The 19,796-nt window shown below is 45.6% G+C and overlaps 1 pseudogene; it reads right to left on the minus strand.

Annotated features, from left to right (window-relative positions):
- Positions 1-1,748: 1,748 nt before the first annotated feature.
- Positions 1,749-2,456, minus strand: LOC118979435 (H/ACA ribonucleoprotein complex subunit 1-like; annotated as a pseudogene).
- Positions 2,457-19,796: the final 17,340 nt, after the last annotated feature.

Genomic DNA, 19,796 nt, shown 5'->3' on the forward strand with positions numbered 1-19,796 from the left:
AGATGACAGGGCTGGGCAGTCTGATGTACTTTCGAAGCATCGCCATCCAGAGCCAGATGGGGTCTCTTGTCCCCTTGTCTTCACTCTGCTCCTTTACAACCCAAGGTCAGCCTTCAATGACACCAGGCTCTCCGCTCACCTCTGCAACCACACACATGAATGTGGGAAACTTTCACTGTTTCAACTCAGGAGTATGGGAGGTCCCCCTCTCCCTCTCTGCATTCAGGGAGGCCCCAGCAGCCTCAGTTCCAAGCCAAGATCAGCCCTTCTGGCCCAAGCCACATTTCAGGTAACTAGGGTGACGGTGTCTCAGAGAGGGGTGGACGCGTCCAGGTTGGAGCAGAAACCTGGTCACCACCCCAGTGCGGGCTCCACTGTCGCACATTCGGTGATGTCTAACCCGGGGACGGCACATCACAGATGCTCAGGAAACACGGTGGACAACTGACAACTGCTTGTGGATAAAGAGGAGCCCAGTCCTTTAGGGGACATCCTAGAGAGCGGTCCTCCCAAACTGAGCTCAGTGCAAGCCATGAGCTCCGATGCCAAGGGGCCCCTTTGCTCCTTCTTATGGCCCGTGGGCTGACTGAGGGCCTCGAGGAGTCGGGTCAGGGGAAAGGCCCTTTTCCTCCCCCTCACTCCCAACTCCTGGCCTGCGGCTGCAGGAGCCCCTCTGAAGCCCCTTTGAAGCTCAGGGTCCTCGGATTTAAACAGGGACAATAGGCCCCTGTGTCCTTGGAACTGTCAGTGCCAACCATGACATACATGATAGAGCACGCCATGTCATTGTAGGGGCGACTGTCATTAGTGCAAAAACAATCCCCTCTCACCTGGCATCCCTTGTCATTTTTTAAAAAGATTTTATATATTTAGTTATTTTTAGAAGGAGGGGAAGGGGAGGAGAAAGAGAGGGAGAGAAACATCGTGTGTGGTTGCCTCCCACAAGCTCCCCACTGGGGACCTGGCGCACAGCCCTGGCATGTGCCCTGACTGGGAATCGAACTGGTGACCCTTTGGTTCCCAGGCCAGCACTCAATCCACCGAGCCACACCAGCCAGCCCTAACTGTCTTGTCTGGATTATTCCCCCACCTGCTCTCTGGATGTTTGTCACATTTTAGAGATGGAACAGTCAGATGTTAACTCAGATTTTTCTTTTCTAATCCCACTCTTTAGAATCATGGACTCAAGGAAATACCCCGTTTCACTGGCACTATTTTTGCTATCTTTAAAAACCCATCCAAATAATACATGGCTGTGAAGAGGACTGAGATAGAGGTCAAGTCCAGCATGAAACAGCTCCATCCTATCATGGTAGATGAAAAAGGAAGCTGAAGAACAGTGTGGAGCATGAGCTCACTTGTGAAGGAAAAACAGCCTACATGCATATATGTGCATACCTAGAAGGTTACGTGCCTGTCTGTTTGGTGGAAATTTCGGGGGCGGGCTACGATCAAGGATTATGTGGAGAGATGATAAGGGAATTGGCGTTCCTTCTTCTATTGTTTAAATTTTTTTAAACCATGACTGGGTATTATTTAAATATTTTTAAAATTTAAAGGATCTTAGAATTGCTTTTTTATATATGAAAATTGTCCATTTAGTAAGCGACCATGGTTCCAAGCACAATACGAAACACTGAAGCACATGTTCAAATTCTTCCAGAGCGTAAGTGCCTAACCTGTTGCACTCATGTTTGTATGGCATTGACGTCTGAGTGTCACTGTGATATAATAAGTGGGCGGGGCTTCTAGAATTGCTCAAGAAATACATTTCTGATCCGTGCAAGGAGACCATGCAGGTTAATGCAGAAAGCCACCAGGGAAGCTCCTCTGTCACTGCGACACTTCGTGTCCTCTCTCTCTGAGACCACCACTTTCTCCCCGAAGCCCCCGTCCCTCCCTCCTTGTCCACGTCTAAAACTGCCACCTCCACCCCGTGCACCCCCTCCTCCTCCCCGCCTCCTCCGCAGCCCCTGCCACCACCTCTTGGCGGTCCCTTCTTACCTGGAGTCTGGGGTAGAAACCTCTGCAGCAGTTTTTAAAAGGACGATGCTTCATGTTTTCTGACAACATAACTGAAAAAATAAAAATGTCTAAGTTGTCCAAATATTTCATCCACTTTTCCAACTTGTTCTTTGTTTTCTAAATAAACTGAGGCATTAACCTAAGGCACCTTGTTTTCATCTGTGGTACGTTTGCAAACTATGCCATCTTCACGGAGATGCGGGGACTCCTAATCAACTCACGTGTGCCAGAGGCCCTTGCTCTTGGCCTTCATTACGGCCTGTGCAGCCACCCCCATGTCCAAGTCCTCTTCTGCCCCCACTGCCACCGCTGCCTCTGCAGTTCCCGCTACCTCCACCTCGGAAGCAGTTGCTGCTGCTGTGCCCAGCGTGGAAGCCGCCACCTCCACTACCTTGTTGACAGCTTCCACAGCCACCACCTCGAAAAGACATGCTCTCTCCTACCAGCCCCACGGGCACCTCTGGCCCAGGGGCGCACACCCACTCACCTTGATGTTACTTTTTAAATTAACAAAATTTTAAACATCAAATGCTTTAAATCTCTGACCTTGAATATATTTTAATAGATTATATATGCATGTCATTATTTAATTCTATAAAGACATTAACTGAGCATTTTCTCTCACGTCTGAAGTTGGAGTCTAGAATCCTCATCACTCCGTATACGGAGCACCTGCTGTGCCTCAGGCTGAAGCCAGGCCCTTGGTAGAGCTTTTCTCACTCAACCCTTCTCTAACCCTGCAAGGTTAATTATTTTCACACCCACTTCCCGTCTGAGGAAGCCAAGGCCTGAGGTCACACCATTAATAAGTGATGGGGCTGGAATTCTTACCCAGCACGTTTGACTCAATCTGACCAAAGTGCCCCGTTGTTTATAAAGGTACTCTCTGCAGGCTTCTTGATGTCTTCTTAAAGATCGAACTGAACCTCAAAGGTATAATTTTAAAAATTTTAATCACTACATATTAGTTCACAGGAACTGATTTTAAAATAAATATTCAATATAGCATATTACCTTTCCTCCTCACCCACTGAAACCCCCCATCTTCCCAAAGAGCAAGGGCATAGGTAGATCTTAGGGAGGGCTGTTCTGTGTTCAAATTACATTTAAGTAAAGCTGCAGCCACCAGCTAACTGTTCAGAGCACCTTCTCAAAAATTTCTCAAACCGTGAAAGTCTGTAGACTTCCAACACCACAATGTGAAATGAAGTCTGCTACATAACTTCCCAGTGCCCTACCCTCAGGTAACCCCTGGGGAGCAGAGTAAAGGATCTAGTGGGTTTCTCTATCTGAGGAAACTCAGTTCTCAAAGTAGTCTTCAGATCGGAAATGAGATTTTTCGTAACTTCCGGCCAAGATGGAGGCGTCGGTAGATATACTTCCTCCTCACACAACCAAAAGAAGAATAAGTTTAAAAACAAAAAACAACCAGAACTGCCAGAAAATTGGACAGTATGGAAGTCCAACAACCAAGAATTTAAAGGAGAAACACTCACCCAGACTGGTAGGAGGGGTGGAGTTGGACAACCAGGCGGAGAGGATGCAAGGTAAGGTGGAGGCTGGAGAACCCAGAGGGCAAGGCAGCAGCTCACGGAGTGGGAGAAGCAGCAGCTGGTGGAGCAGGTGGTCCCACATTTGTGGGCAGATAAACCTGGATGAACAACTGGGGAGTGAGACAGACCACACAACCCAGGGTTCCAGTGCAGGGAAATAAAGCCTCAAAACCTCTGACTGAAAAAACCTGTGTTGGTTTCAGCAGCGGGGAGAAACTCCCAGCCTCACAGAGGAATCTGCTGGAGAGACCCACAGGATCCTAGAACGTACACAAAACCACCCACCCAAGAGTCAGCGCCAGAAGGACCCAATTTGATTGTGAGTAATGGGGAGAGTGACTGAAACCTGGCCCAGAACTGAGCAAGCAGCATTATTCCCTCTCAGACCCCTCCCCCACATACAGCACCACAATGCATTGACCTAGGTTGCCCCAACCTAGTGATACTTAAAGCTCTGCCCCTTACAACATAACAGGTGCTCAGAGACACAAAAATATGGCCCAAATGAAAGAATAGATCAAAGCTCCAGAAAAAATGCAACTAAATAATGAAGAGATAGCCAACTTATCATATGCACAGTTCAAAATACTGGTAATCAGGATGCGCACAGAAGTGGTTGAGTATGGTCAAAAAAGAGGAAAAAGTGAAGGCTGTGAGAAATGAAATAAAGGAAAATATACTGGGAACCAACAGTGATGGGAAAGAAACCGGGACTCAAATCAATAATATGGAGCAGAAGGAAGAAATAAACATTCAACCAGAACAGAAAGAAAAAACAAGAATTCAAAAAAATGAGAGGCTTAGGAACCTCCAGGACAACTTTAAGCGTTCCAACATCCGAATCATAGAGATGCCATAAGGAGAAGAAGTAGTGCAAGAAATTGAAAATCTATTTGAAAATATAATAATGAAGAACTTCCCTAATCTGGCAAAGGAAATAGACTTCCAGGAAGTCCAGGAAGCTCAGAGTCCCAAAGAAGTTGAACCCAAGGAAGCACACACCAAGGCACGTCATAATTACATTACTCAAAGATTAAAGATAAGGAGAGAATCTTAAAAGCAGCAAGAGAAAAGGAGACAGTTACCTACAAAGGAGGTAACTGTCCCCATAAGACTATCAGCTGATTTCTCAAAAGAAACCTTACAGGAAAGAAGGGGCTGGAAAGAAGTATTCCAAGTCATGAAAGACAAAGACCTACATCCAAGATCACTCAATCCAGCAAAGCTATCATTTAGAATGGAAGGGCAGATAAAGTGCTTCCCAGATAAGGTCAAGTTAAAGGAGTTCATCATCACCAAGTCCTTATTATATGAAATGTTAAAGGGACTTATCTAAGAAAAAGATGATCAAAAATATGAAAAGCAAAACGGTAACAAGCTCACAACTATCAACAACGGAACCTAAAAAAAAAAACACAAACAAACTTGGCAAACAACTAGAACAGGAACAGATTCACAGAAATAGAGATCACTTGGAGGGTTATCAGTGGGGAGAGGAAGGGGGAGAATGGGGGGAAATGGACAGGGAATAAGAAGCATAAGTGGTAGGTACAAAATAGACAGGAGGAGGTTAAGAATAGTATAGAAAATGTAGAAGCTAAAGAACTTATATGTATGACCAATGGACAGGAACTAAAGTTGGGGAAGGACGGTAGGAGGGCAGTATAGGATGCAGGGGAATAAAGGGGAGAAAAGAATGAAACAGCTGTAACAGAAGAATTAATAAAATAAATAAATAAAAGAAATGGAATTTTTCTGGGTTGTTTCAGAAAGTAAAATTTACAAATGACAACGCATAGTGACTGGAACGCTATTCCAGTGTGACATAAAGAAGTTGGTAGCAATCAGAACAAGCCAACAATAGATGGGTCTGTCTTTTGGGCTTCTGAGGTGCTTGTCACTCACGGGATTCAAAGAGAGATGACTGAAGAATCAGAACTGCTCTAGAAGAGATTTTTTTTTTCAGAATGGCTATTTTTTACTTTAGGTTTTAAGAAGAGGAGATGTTTTGCATAAAAATAAATTCTGTGATTCTCAACTGCATGTTTTGCATTTTCATCTTTTACTCACAGGATGAACATGCGGCTTAGGGGAGGACAGCCTTGAGGTGATAGGTCTATGGTCCAATTCACTTTGGGGTTGTGATGTTGGGTTATGAAACTGGTTAGTTTCTGAAGGGTTGGATGTTAAAGATCATCAATCAATTGTTTCATCCTAATTAGTCTTGCTTGAGAATGTCTGACTTGTGAACAGAAGTGGCAATTAAAATTGAAAGGTGGTGTAATCACCATCTCAAATATTTAAACAATGTGATTATATAATATCTATCAACAGAGTTTTAGGGAAATAAACTCAAAGGGAAAAGAAGTATGGCTCCAGGGTCCAGAAAGTGCATTCTCTTATGCTGATGCCTCCCAGATCTCCAAGCTACAAGACAAGCTCTTGCTAGTCCCTACACTGACTCCTCACAGCGCTAAGCCCCCACACCCCCACATCTTGGGTACTTCGAGCTGAAATATGCCCTCCAGTTGTCTGCTTCGATCCTAATCACACAGAGGGTGTTCTGCGTGTCCCCCTGAAGGCAGCCTGTGTGGGGTCCTCCCAAACAACCCCTGAGCCTGAACTGAAGTGCTGGCCCTAGAGGCTCTCATTCAGCCCAGAAGACATTTATCAAAGGCCTACTATGTGCCAACTGAACCTTCTAGACCTCTGTTTGCATCCTCACTTTATTTCCTAAAAAACTCCACCCACCCCTTCAACATTCACAGGCATGACCTCCTGGAACCCAAAGATCCTTCACCATGTCCCAGAGTAAGCTCGCTGCTTTCCCCTTGAGCACGCTCCTCCTGCAGAATTCTCTCACCACCATGGCACTCCCCTGTGACCCAGAGCAGAAGCCTGGCAGTCAAGCCTGTTCCTCCTCTTTTTCATCTTGTATCTTTGCAGTGACCATCTTTTGTTTCTACTTCTGTCCAGGGTTTATGGATGGCACCAGGCTGTCCGGGCCCATTTTTCAAATCTTGATATCCTTCCAAACTGGTCGGCAAAGAGTCATAGGTCTCACTCCTCACCTCCCTCCAGAGCCTCTGGCCCTTCCCAAGATCCAGCAATCCAAGGGCTAATGTCAGGCACAGCAGCGAGCATTCAGGAACTGGAATCTACGAAGGATGGGTTCTGATCTGCTGGTGCCTTGGTGGGACCACTCATTGCTATTCGTCCATCGTGTTCAAGGCTCATGAATGAGGGCTCAGTAAGTGCAATGCCTGAGGTCCATGGAAATGTCTTCAGTTTAATTACCTTTAAAAAGAAGAAAAAATTGAATATAATTGTGATAATGAATATAGAACAATGAATCATGCCTGGTTTACATTTGTCACTGTACCAATACAGCCATAAAATACAATTTTAAAGTAGTCTGAATGGATGGGGCCTACAAGAACAAAAGCAAATTCACATGTCGCCCTGTTCAGGCTCTCTAATCTCTGTGAATACATGATTTTATTCCATCATGCGTGGGGTTTTTTTTTGTGGTTTTTTTGGTTCACTTCCTTCCTCTTTTCCTCACTGTTCTATGGTCCACAATCGCTGACCACCCCCTGTATGCCCAGCCTGAGGATCCTAAATGAGGAAGCCATGCTCCCTGCCCTGCGGTGGTTCACACTGTAGAAGGGTAAAGGCCCAGAGGCCACCAGCTGTAATACCTTTCTCTAGATGTTGCAACAGGAGACCACAGCACGTGGGAGACTGAGCCCTCTCCACCCAGGGCAGTTGGGAAGGCCCCCACACAGGTGATGTCTGAGTGCCAGGAGAGGAGCATGTCAGCATCCCAGCAGAATGGCACACTCGCCTGGGACAAGAAGGTACGAAACTGAGGGCCATTCTGGAGTTTGAATGTCTCCCCCAACCACTGCTGGTTCCCACACCCTGGCTTCAACGTCTCTCCAAGACGAGCCTCTCTAGCAGGCCGCGCTTCAAGAGAGGGCTGGTGAGGATTTGCTTGTGGCTTCATCAGCCTGGGTTGTGGGTTTGGACGGAGGCCAGCTCTGTGGTGAGTCATCACTCTAGAGAACCGGCGTGGCCCACAACGGGGGAGGGATGCCAGGCAGCTACTGAAAGGCTGGCCGGCCTCCCAAGGCGGGCGGGAGAAGAGGGTGTAGCTGATGACAAGGCTACCCGGAGGTGGTGCTGTGAGCTTTGGCTGTGGGCCTTCCAGGATCCACCTCGCTCCCCACAGCTCTCACCTCTGCCCCGGGTGGTCACCGCACTTGCATTTAGACCTTGGCCAGAGGGAAGGCAAGTTTGTGGATGACTGTCCATGCATGACGGTGGTCTGCTATCCCAGCAGCTCCTAGTTGTTGCCTTCTGAGGCATCTCCCTGACCTGTCCCTGCTTCTCCTTCCTCTCCACCGCAAGATAGCCGCAAGCCTGTTCTTATCTCACTTGTTTGCTGTGTGTTCACACCTCTGGACCACCCCTCTCCAACTCTGACATTTGACTGAACCATCAAGGCTCTCAAAGGTCTTCAGTGAAAGCCAACCATGCTTCTCTGGTTGGAATTACATGCAGCTTTCCCTGTGTTTTCAAAATATATGGTAAACTTACAAAGGTGTGTAACTGTCTTTAGATATTTGGTCATCACTTACAGTTCATTGCATGCATGCATTATATCTCGCTCACTAGAATGACCTCTTTGAGAGCAGTGACAATGAGTGATGGTTACCTCCCCAGAGACCAGCATGGACCCACCAATGAAGCTCGTTCTCAGTGAATTCTTGTCTATCACTTAATTCCACGGGGGCCTGGAAACGTGAAGGATCCTGGACCAGGCCGCTGATGCCTTATTTGCCAAATTTGGCCTGTATGTTGGCTGCTCTTCCTTAGAACAAATCAGAAGGTCAGAAGTAGGAATCAACTGCTATTATCCAGACAGGTGCATCCTTCTCATGGTAATTTAGGGTTAGAGCGGCCCAAAGGAGGCCAGCAACCGATGAGATCTCATAAGGCCTTATGAAAAATAGCATGAGTCTTCATAATATTGTATGTCAACTGTAACTAAAAAGAAACGACAAAAAATATGGCAACAGGTGAGCCTGCTCTCTCCTCTACCTTGAGATGTGACAAAGATGTTCTTTCCTGAGATGCCCCACCCCTGTCCTGAGAGGGGAAACTTCTACTCGCCTGTAAGGACCCCTTTCAAATACCAGGCCCTATGTGAATCCTATCCCCATTTTCACAGAAAGAGTTCACTGTATCTCCCCCTGGGTTCCCCAGGTACCATCCTTATGCCTCTGTGACAGTGTTTGGCAAATTTATTGAAATGACCTTTTTACCCGTTCATTTTTTTCCAGCATGCAAGACCCATATAGCAGTTCCTTCCGGGAACAGTGACGTAAGAGGAGACAGACTAGAGAACAACCAGAAGAGAACAGCTTGGGTGAGGAAGGGCCTGGAGACCGTGCCCCATGATGTGACCATATGTTGCAGTCAGCAAGGGACACTGCTGGTGCGCACCTGTGGTCTCAGTGTACTTCCCCATAGCATGCACAGTCACTCTCAACCATGCCTGGTCTGGACCATACAGTGTCTATCACCACCCTATTGTGCAGAGTAAGTAAAGAAACCAAAGGCGCTCATCCACAGGAGCCCTGGGGAGCCCAACACTGTCTTTGGAAGGGCCACATTCAGGGTGTGGCCAGGGTGTGGCCAGGCCATTGTGTGTGGCGTCGAGGGAACCTAGGAATCGTGGGCGAGGGTGATGTAATGACAGCCTTGCCCTCCATCTCTTTTGTTTACTGTTGGGCACCCAGAGCTTGGCCCTGTTCCTGGAATGTGTTAATTCCTTGATAAATATTTCTGGGAGAGAGGGAGGACTGGAGGAGGGAGACAGGGTGATGAGGGAAGAAAGCTCCGGCCACAGACTTGGCTGCATCTAGGGCCACATGCTCCCTTCAGTGGGAGTGCCCATCAGAAGCCCAGAGGCCCCTTGCTGGGGTGGCAGGGAAGGGGTTATGGGCTGAATTGTGTTCCCTCACCAGAAAAAAAAAAAAAGATAAATTGAAGTTCTACCACCCATATTCTACCTCAGAATGTGACTTTATTTGGAAATAGGGTTGTTGCAGATGCAGTTAGTTAGGACGAGGTCACACTGGTGGAGGGTGGACCCCTAATCCGATGTGACTGGTAGGCTTATAAAACGACAGCCATGTGAAGACAGTCGCACGGGGAGATGCCAGGTGACCACGAAGGCAGAGATTAGAACTGTGGAGCTGCGAATCCAGGGATCCCAAAGGTGCTGGAAAAGCACCAGATGCTTTCAGATGGAGCACAGCCCTGCCAATAAATACCTTGACTTCAGACTTCTCATGCCCCACACTGGGAGGGCACACAATGCTTTGCTTTACGCCACCTGGTTTATGTCGTACCTGGTCATGGCAGGCCTGGGGACCAATACAGAGGAGTTGTGCCCTGAGTGGGAAGATGAGTGTGATGACCCCCCGGGGTCTCTCTCAGAGTGGATTAGCTAGACTCCCACCTCTGAGTCAGGCTGACAGTGACAGGTGTGCCTGACATACTGCGCAGTCCCACATGTGTCCATCTGGCCCTGGACAGGTGGCCTGTACAGGAGAGCAGAGCACAGACCCACCTGGGCAGACTGCAGCACCTGGTCCTAAACGCTTCCTTCTCCATTTAGCTAACCACGGGCTCGGGGGTCTTAGAGGGTCAGAGATGGAGGAAGTTCACAAAGACGGTCCAGTCCCCCCTCGATGGCCACTCAGATTCTGGGCCCAGCAAGGGCAGGAGGCACCTTGGCCCTATTCCCTTTTCTCTGCACACATTCCAAGTTTGTTTCTACTCAGTATTGCATTTGACTCCCCCGCACCTTGATGCCCACCCCGCCCATCCCTCACCTCTGTCTGGACTTCACTCTGAACACATGTCCCTTAAGCAGCATGTCCAAAGTGGCACCGCCACCCTCCACACCTCTGCCCGGTCTCTGTTCTCCATCACTCTTGTCAGGGGCAGAAATCATACGTACAGTAGTGCCCCCTATCCTTAGTCTCGATTTCCACGGTTTCCATTTCCTGGGGTCGACCACAGTCCAATAATATTAAATGGAAAATTCCAGAAATAAGCAATTCGTACATTTTAAACTGTGCTCCATTCAGAATATCGTGATAGAATCGCACACTGTCCCTCACTCCATAGCTGTCTCAGTCATCAGAATGACTGTTGTGTTATCTCAGTACTTGTGTTCAAGTCACCCTAATTATACTTAATAATGTCCCCAAATTGCAAGAGTCATGCTGCCAGCAATTCAAATACGTCAAAGAGAAGTTGTGAAGTGTTTCCTGTAAGTGAAAAGGTGCGTGCAGTACAATAAGATATTTTGAGAGAAATGCACAGTATACCGTTGTGATTGTCATATTTTATTCTTTGTTGTTGTTTTTACCCTTATACTCTGCCCAATTTATACATTAAACTTTACTGTGGGTATGTATAGGAAAACAATATAGTATATATAGGGTTTGGTGCCATCCTGGATTTCTGGCATCCACTGGGGGTCTTGGAATGCCTCCCCCACGGATATGGGGGGACGACTGCATATCACATGTTCATGTGTACTTGTTTCTTAACTATCTGCCCACTAGAATATAACAGCACACTGTACTGAATGAATGAATGAATGAATGAATGAATGAAGTGATATTCTAGCTAAGTTAGTCAGATGGAGAGTGTCCCTTGCAAAGAGAAGAGAATTGAAAATGCTCAGCAGTAAGTTCAGCACAGTCCAGCAAGAAGTTCAACACAGAGTGAGGAAGAATCCTGGGGAGAAGCAGACCACAAGCTTTCTCCTCAGCCTGACACAGTGACTGTTAAACAAATGCCTTGTGCTTCCTTCTATTTCCTGCATCTCCAGGAGGATGTACCCACCTGCCCTGACGCTTGGAGAGCAAAGGTTGAAGGGACAAAGATCCTTCCACTTTGGGCTTGTCATTACATCAGCTTCCTCAACTTATTTTTAGAGTAAGACCGGTAAAAATAAATTATATAATAGTCATCCCACATCTGTGTAGGAATAATTGCACTTCTCAGAGAATGGAGAAAGAGAGGTAAGATTTATTTCAAACAGCATGGGCCAGCTTCTTTACAGCTATGATACCTTTTTATTCTCAGAACGGTCTCTGGGATAGAGGATCACTTGCTCCATTTTGCAGATGGGAAAATGGAGGCTAGCAGGAGCTAGGTCACTTACGCAAGATCACTCAGCTTGTGATCCAGGATTCAAGCCCAGCTCTTCTGAGTTCAAAGCCCGTCTTCTCTCTGTTAGATTACACTGTCCCCTCCCAGGGTTCTGGCTCAGATCCCATGGGGGTGAGAGGCAAAAAGAACAGTAGACTTGGAGGAGACCCTGGCCTTGGTGCTTCAAGGTGGTCCTGGCAAGTCAGGCAGCTCTTCTGAGTCTCAATCCCTTTATCTAAAATGGGACTGGGAATCTCAGCCCTGCCAATCTCACTGAGCAGAAAAATGCCTCTGAAAAAGTGATTTTACAGCCAGGATTTGACATCGACCCATGCCAAAGCTTAAGATTTAAGCATGAAGTGCTTATTCTCAGCACTTCACTGCAAGCTTTGAGATTCTGTAATGAAGGTGGGTTCTACAACCTCCTTGCTTCTTTCTCCCATCCTGGGCTATCCATGGCTCTATCTTAGCCCTCAAGGCAAGCTCCCAAGGGTGGGGCTGAAGGAACCAAGCCCATGAGCCCTCCTGCTTCTGTGTACTACATCAGCCCCCGCCACAGCTTTCCTGGGGCAGAGAACTGACCACGCAAGACCAAGACGTAGCCCCATTTCTGAGCATGAGCCTCCTGTTCTGACAGTAGAGATTACTGCCCAGGGCTGGGCTGCTGATGTCAGCTCTAGAGAGCTCTAGAGTTTCTGGAGTTCTCCAGGAATGCCAGAATATTCCCGAGAAGCCAACCTGCAGGCCGTGGAAGCAAACACAGGGCCGGCAAAGAACTGCCACCCCCACTCCTACCCCTGCTGTCCCCCAAGTGCCTCAACCACTCCTTCAATACACATTTACCGAGTTCCTTCACTTTGACAGACTCCATGATAGACAGAAAGCCCTGGAATTTTGACCCCAGAGGCCTATATCACAGACAAGGCTCCACCACTGACTCGGTCAGGTTGCTCAATCTAACCTTGCCTCCTTGGCTCCTTCTAGACAACTGGGACAATTTCCACACCCATCTGCCTCCTGCGGTCCTTACACGTGTGCAAAGCGATATCTGCACAGCACCTGGCCCGTAACAGGACAATGGTCACTATTATCAATAACGACCACCACACCGATCACAAAGGAGGGGCTCAAAAAACATCTAAGGAATGAAAATTAGGTTCAAAGTGCTCCCTTTAATTACCACTTGATTTCCACTCAGAGCAGGGGTGGTGGGGGGGGGAAAAATCCAACATATCTGGTATTTGGAAACATGACATCCAAAAATGTCTGTTTTCAAGTCACATTCCTTTCCTTTCCTACAGCCGTCAGAGGCCAGATTTACTTAGTAACTGAGGCCAGCTTTTGGGGGAGATGGGTCTGTGGGGAGAGATCTACTCAGATGGAAAAGATAACACGCCCAACCAGAGGCCCCATCCAGCTATGACGTCATCTGGCACAGTGGCCTAAGTGAGGAGGAATTTCCCTTGTACCTGACAATAACATTTTTTTTCAAAATAAAATATGTTGAGGTTGAGAAGTTTATCTTGGCAGGCCATTGTACCATTAACTCAAGATTAAATGCATCCTGTCCAAATTTTTTTTGCTACTTGTAATGGGCCTCGGGCTCCCAGCCTCCAGATGTTGATTTTATGGATGCCTCGGGAAAGGAAGCTAATTGTTCTTTGCATTAGAAGTGTCCAAAGAGGGGCTGTGGTGGCTGTCCCTGTGCACTCCCCAGGACCCCCTTCAGGACCAAAGCACTCATGCCTGCTGACGGCTTCCAGCTGAGCCCCTCCCTGGATACTACCATTGGCTGAAGTCAAGTTACTCAAAGTCATGGGCCCCTCCCTAAGGCAGCCCAATCCAGTGATTGGTTGATAAGGGGGTACAAATGACCAGCCCCCCTGCTTCAGTTTGGAATAGCTCTGAAGAGCCACCACAACTGCAGATCTCTCTGTGAGATACGCTGAGGCCCTTGTTGCAAAGGCATTAGAATGTAGCTCCTTCTGGCCCATCTTACCTCCTTTACTGCCCCCCCCAAAGGTTGATCCCAAAGGCATTCCCCAGTAAATTTACTGCACCTCCCACCTCCCACTCAGAGATTGTGGTTCCAGAAATGGTCTGGGGGACAGACTCTACCCTAGAGTCTGGGGTTCCATCACTCACCAGCCAGCTAGCCATGAGGGCCCATCATTTGCTGTCAGTGGTCCCCTACTTGCCTCAAGCAATTGTTAAAAACTCCAGGATGAACTTGGGGGGAATATGTATGGAGAGGAATCCATCGGGGGTGGGGGCCAAGATCTTAGGTGCTTGAGAGGCAGGCAGGAAGGAGGACAGTGGAGTAGGGTGGCTGTTGTTGAGAATGATTCAGGCAATGAAGGGCTGAGAGTGATTGATCAATAAGGTCAAGTGTGAAAGGCAGAAGACCTCTTCGGTAGCACATCACATCACAAGACAATCATCTCCTGCCAACTGAAGGCAGTAAAGGCTGAGTATCAGGTCCAGGAATTTAAATTACAAGGGCAGCAAAGCTCCAGAAATGGTTGAATTCTCAAGTTCAGCAAGTCTGCTATGCCAAGGTCAGGGTCCTTGTGCAAAGTATCTACAGCCGAGTTCCACTCCTCCCTCTAGCCAGCCCTGCTGCCTTCACTCCCCCTGGGTGCAGTTCCCAAGAGCTCTCCCCGGTAATCTCCCTGCACTGTAATCTCAGTTTCAAAGTCGGCTTTCCAGGGAACCCCATACCAGACAGGGCGGACAGTCATATCAATAACATATCAGTGTTCGGATCCCTGCCAATGGGTTCAGCGTGGGATGGAAGAAAGAACATGGGTTTGGAATCGGATAACTTGTTTTCACGTTTATCTCATGGTCTTTGCTCTCACTATTCTCTATCCCTGAAACGCTTTGCTCCTAGATCAATCTCTCCACAGCTTGTCATTCAGGGTTCAGTTCCAACACTGCTCCCTCCTGGCCACGTGCTCTAACGCGCCCCACCCCCACCTTGGCCTATCACTATGGCAGCTCCCTGTTTTATCTGCTCCACAGTCTGAACAAGTATTTGAGACTGTTATGTTTATTTATTTTTTTGTTTATTTTACTTTCCAGATCTCCCACCAGAGTGTAAGTTCTATGAAGACCCAGAGCAGGGTTTAGTGTCCTGCCTGGGTGCCATATAAATACCTTTGGAAGGAAAAAAAATTAACAAAGGAAGCCTAGAACGAAGAAAGGAGCTGAGGAAGGCGGGGAGGGTCTTGGGTTCAAATTCTGACTTTGATGAACCTGAAAATATTCTTTGACCCCTCATGGCATTTGATTCTTTTTCTTTCAAAAGAGGATTGTGACTTATTTTTGGAATCCAATGAGACAACATGTGCAAAGAACCCATTTTCTAACTTTCCCCCCTGGATACTTTTAGGAAGTTATCTTTAGAATAGACCTCAACTCTTTCTCAATTTCCTTCGTACTCACCTTGCCCCCTTTCACCTCTCACTTCCCTCCTAAATGAGAGATCCATGGAACATGGAAGTTACCAAATTGGAGGTGTTTTGATATTAAGTTGTAAGCATGGGAAGGCATCTGTTAGCAATGGCAGGAATCTTAGATCAACCTTCGAAAGTGTGTTGTTGTTTTTGTTGTGTGTGAGTAGGTGCTTTAGAGGTCTCCCCCTTGTATAGTCAGCAAGCATGTGGCTCTCAGGAAGCTTGAGGTCTACCCTGGAGTGATCCCTGGTGGTTTCCCAGGTAGAGCTGCCCCGGGCCCAGTAGACCAGAACCACTGCCAGCTGCCCTGGCTCTGGGATTTTCCATCTCGATTTCTACTTTTTTTTTCAAGGTCTTTTCCTCTACCTTATTGCAAATTGTAAACAGGATGGGTTTTGTGCACTTATGTTTATTGACTCATTTAATATTTTTTACGAAAGTAATAAATAGCCTTAGAAAAAACTCTGGACAACTACAAATAGATGGAAAAAACAAAGAGTCAAAACCATTGTTTTCATTGTTATTGATGTTCTCCCAGGATTCTTTCCATACATTTTCTTGTGTTTGTTGGGTCACAGGGTTATTTGTATATAGTTTAAAAAGTTGGAGACTATTGACTTTCGATCATAACCAGTAGTCTGCCACCTGGCTTTTTTCCTACCCTTGTTCCTACTCCCCAGAGGCAACCACTTCTTCCTTTCAGCCAGGTCTCTGGTATTTACCCCCATCTGCCTAAACAATACGCTTATGTTACTATTGTTCCAAGCTTTACTGAGATAAAATCACCGTATAACATAATGTAAGCTTAAAGTATACAATGTGATGATGACAACAAATGTGTATATTGTGAAATGATTACCGCAGCCAGGTTGATTAGCACATCCATCACCTCACATAAGACTAAGATTTTTGTCTGTAGACTTCTTGATAAAGAAGTTGAATCCTGTTCTACACTCTACACAAGCGCTCAGCTGCACACCAATTTCCACTCGTCACCCTCCCTTTCTCCCAATTGTATGTGCCTTTTTGGCTAGATAAAGAATCTTAGGACTTCTGGTCAAGATGGCAGCATAAGCAGACATGGCTCGCCTCTTCTCTCAATCACACTGAAATTAAAACTAAAATATAGAACAACCATCACTCGGAACCATCAGAAATTGAGTTGGTGGAAGAAAGACAATTATGGAATTAAAGAAACCATATCCATCCCGACTGGTAGGAGGGGCACAGACACAGAATGAGGTGGCCCCACACTCACATGTGATGGATAAAAATTTGAGAGGGATATCTCGGGAGAAAGGAGCCCCAGCTCCATACCTAGCCCCCAAGCCCTGGGTTCCAGTGCCAGGGAGATAAGTCCCCACAATTTCTGACTGCAAAAATCAGCAGGGATTAAGTCAGTATAAGAAACTTTTAGAGCCCCAAGCAGCTCCTCTTAAAGAACCTACACATGGTCTCACCTAAACAGACTCACTCTCTCTGAGCTCCAGCCCTAGGGTAGCAGCTTAAAGGGTATAAACCAGTGGTATACAATGAAAAACTAAAGTGTCTGGCATCAAGGTGAGCAGAGGCCATTGTTCCTTTTCTGAACCCTCTCCCCAAAGAGCTATAAAGCTGGAAGCTGGTTCCATCTCTGAGACTCCATCAACCTGGCTTACACTGCTTGACCCACCTTGGAGGTCCCCAGAGACATCACCCCACCAAATTCACAGGCCCACCCAAGAGCTAAACAAGCAATCTATTAGATACAGATAACAATGTGTTCAAAACGCTGGTTATAAGGATGATCAAGGAACTTAGTGAGGACCTCAGCAACACAAAAAAGATCCAGTCAGAAATGAAGGATACACTAATTGAAATAAACAACAATTTATAAGGAAACAACAATAGAGTGGATGAACTGAGAATCAGATCAATGATTTGGAACATAAGAAAGCAAAAAACAACCAATCAGAGCAACAAGAATGAAAAAAATCCAGAAATTGAGGATAGCATAAGTAACCTCTGGGAAAACTTCAAGAGGTCCAACATTTGTATCCTCAGTGTGCCAGATGGAGAAGAGAAAGGGCAAGAAATTAGAAATATATGAAAGAAAAATAATGAAAGAAAAAATAATAATAATGAAAGAAAATTTCCCTAATTTGGTGAAGGAAATAGATATGCAAATCCAGGAAACACAGAGAGTACCAAACAAGATGGATGCAAAGAGGCCCACACCATAATTAAAATGCCAAAGGTTAAAGATAAAGAGAGAATCTCAAAAGCAGCAAGAGAAAAGAAGTTAGTTACTTACAAAGGAGTTTCCCTAAGACTATCAACTGATTTCTGAAAAGAAACTTTGCAGGCTTAAAGAGATTGGCAAGAAATATTCAAAGTCATGAAAAGTAAGGACCTACGGCCAAAATTGCTCTACCCAGCAAAGCTATCCTTTCAAATTGAAGGGCAGATAAAGAGCTTCCCAGACAAGAAAAAAACTGAAGGAGTTCACTATCATCAAACAATTATTCTATGAAATGTTATAGGGATTTACTTAAGAAAAAGAAGAACATTAAAACTATGAACAATACAATGGCAAAAATACATATCCATCAATAGCTGAATCTAAAAAACAAACTAAACAAACAAGAAGAACAGAGACAGAATCACGGATGTGGAGAGTATTTTGATGGATGTCAGGCAGGAGGGGGCTGTGAAGGAATGGGTGAAGAGGTGAGGGGACCGAGAAGTACAAACTGGTAGTCACAGAATAGCCAAGGGGATATGAAGTACAGTGTAGGAAATGAAGAGCTCACACTCATGACCCATGGACACAGACAGTGGTGGAGGGATTGCCTGAGGGAATGGGGTGGGCTGGGTGGAGGGAACCAAAGGGGTAAAAATCAGGACAAGTGTAATAGCATGATCATTAAATCATAATTTAAAATGAAGAATCTTAGCCTATGCATTATAGAACTGTACATTTAAAGCTTACATAATGTTATTAACAGATGTCATCTCAATTAACTTGATAAAACACTTGTAAGACAAAATAAATAAATAGTCTTTACTTACATTTTTATGCCTATGTAAATATGTTTGGGACGAAGCCCCTTTTTGTACGCCCATTACATTTCCTGTCTTGTACAGCTTTTCGGCATGCTTTAGGATTCGTAATTGCCTCATTTTGTTTACTTAGCTTCCTAGGCATCTATCTTTAATTCATCCTCAAACTCTCCACCACAGCTGCATTTCCTTCGTATTTTAATTAGTGCACTTGCACACACAAAGTAAACTGTGTCTTTCACTTATTCCCCGGGAAGGATTTCGCTTATCCTTCCTCCCCCCTCCTCGTCTGTTCTGGAGTACGGGTTCTCTCGTGACCAGCTGTGCTTTCAGCCTTCTCTCGACTGTCTTCCTGGACATTTTCATCTCCTATTTCTTGTATTGGATTCCCCAAGTCCAATATACCAGGCCTTTTTTCTTTGGTAAAGGACTTTTAGCTCTTTTCATTTTTAACAGCTTTATGGTGTGATTAACAAACAGTAAGCTTAGCATGTTAATATTTTTGTGCTGTTGTAAACAGTATTGATTTTTAAATCTCAATTTCTGATTTTTTGTTGCTAGTCTATAGAAATACAAACTGATTTTTAGATGTTGATCTTGTATACTGCCAAGTCCGCTAAACTCAGTCATTCTAGCAGCACATTTGTCAAATTCAATTTTTTTTTCTTCGTAGATGGTCATGTCATCTGTAAATAAGGACAGTGTTCTTTCTTTCTGATCTAGATGTCCTCTGATTCTTTTTCTTGCCTTTGTGCAGTGGTTACCATAATGTTCTTTACCTTGAACCTGACCTTGGGAAGAAATCGTTCAGTCTTTGTACGACATTAATGTTAGGGGTTTTGTAGATGCCCTTAGCTGATTAAAGAAGTTCTCCTCTATTCATAGTTTTCTGAGAGACTATGTCACCAGTTTCCGAAGGTCAGAAATTCTGAAGCGGCTTTGAGCACTTCGGGCTCAGAGTCCTTTATGAAGTCTAAAAACCACGTGACAATAAACTGCCGTATCATCCCTCTAGGCCTCTGTAATACTATTCTCACACATTGTACTTCTACATACGTTGTCAACTTCACAATACATTGTTAATATTTTTACTGTAACTAGTGTTGTCTTTTAAAGAAATGTCAGATACAGTCGTCTATATATTTATCTAAGCATTTTATTTATTCTCTTTTTCATACATTTTACTTATGTGGAGTTCTGGATACTTTTGTATTTCTGAAACTATTCTTGAATTATTTTCTAAGTTAAGGTTAAATTACATGGGAACAACCCTCTCGGTTTTTGCTTTTAATCTTTGTGAGGCTGAATCAAAACAATGGTTAATCTGGAGTTAATTTTCCCCCAAGACTGGGGCAAAACTCTTCCTAGCACATTAGCTAAAGCCTCATGAATCACGAGACTTTGCGGCCTGACTGGGAAACAGGCAGTAGTATCGGCCCTGCTCCAGCTAATCCCTTTAACGGTTTTCCCCTGGACC

This window comes from Sturnira hondurensis, unplaced genomic scaffold, assembly GCF_014824575.4.
Source record: "Sturnira hondurensis isolate 20B ecotype Veracruz unplaced genomic scaffold, ASM1482457v3 Scaffold0022319, whole genome shotgun sequence".
Lineage (NCBI taxonomy): Eukaryota > Metazoa > Chordata > Mammalia > Chiroptera > Phyllostomidae > Sturnira > Sturnira hondurensis.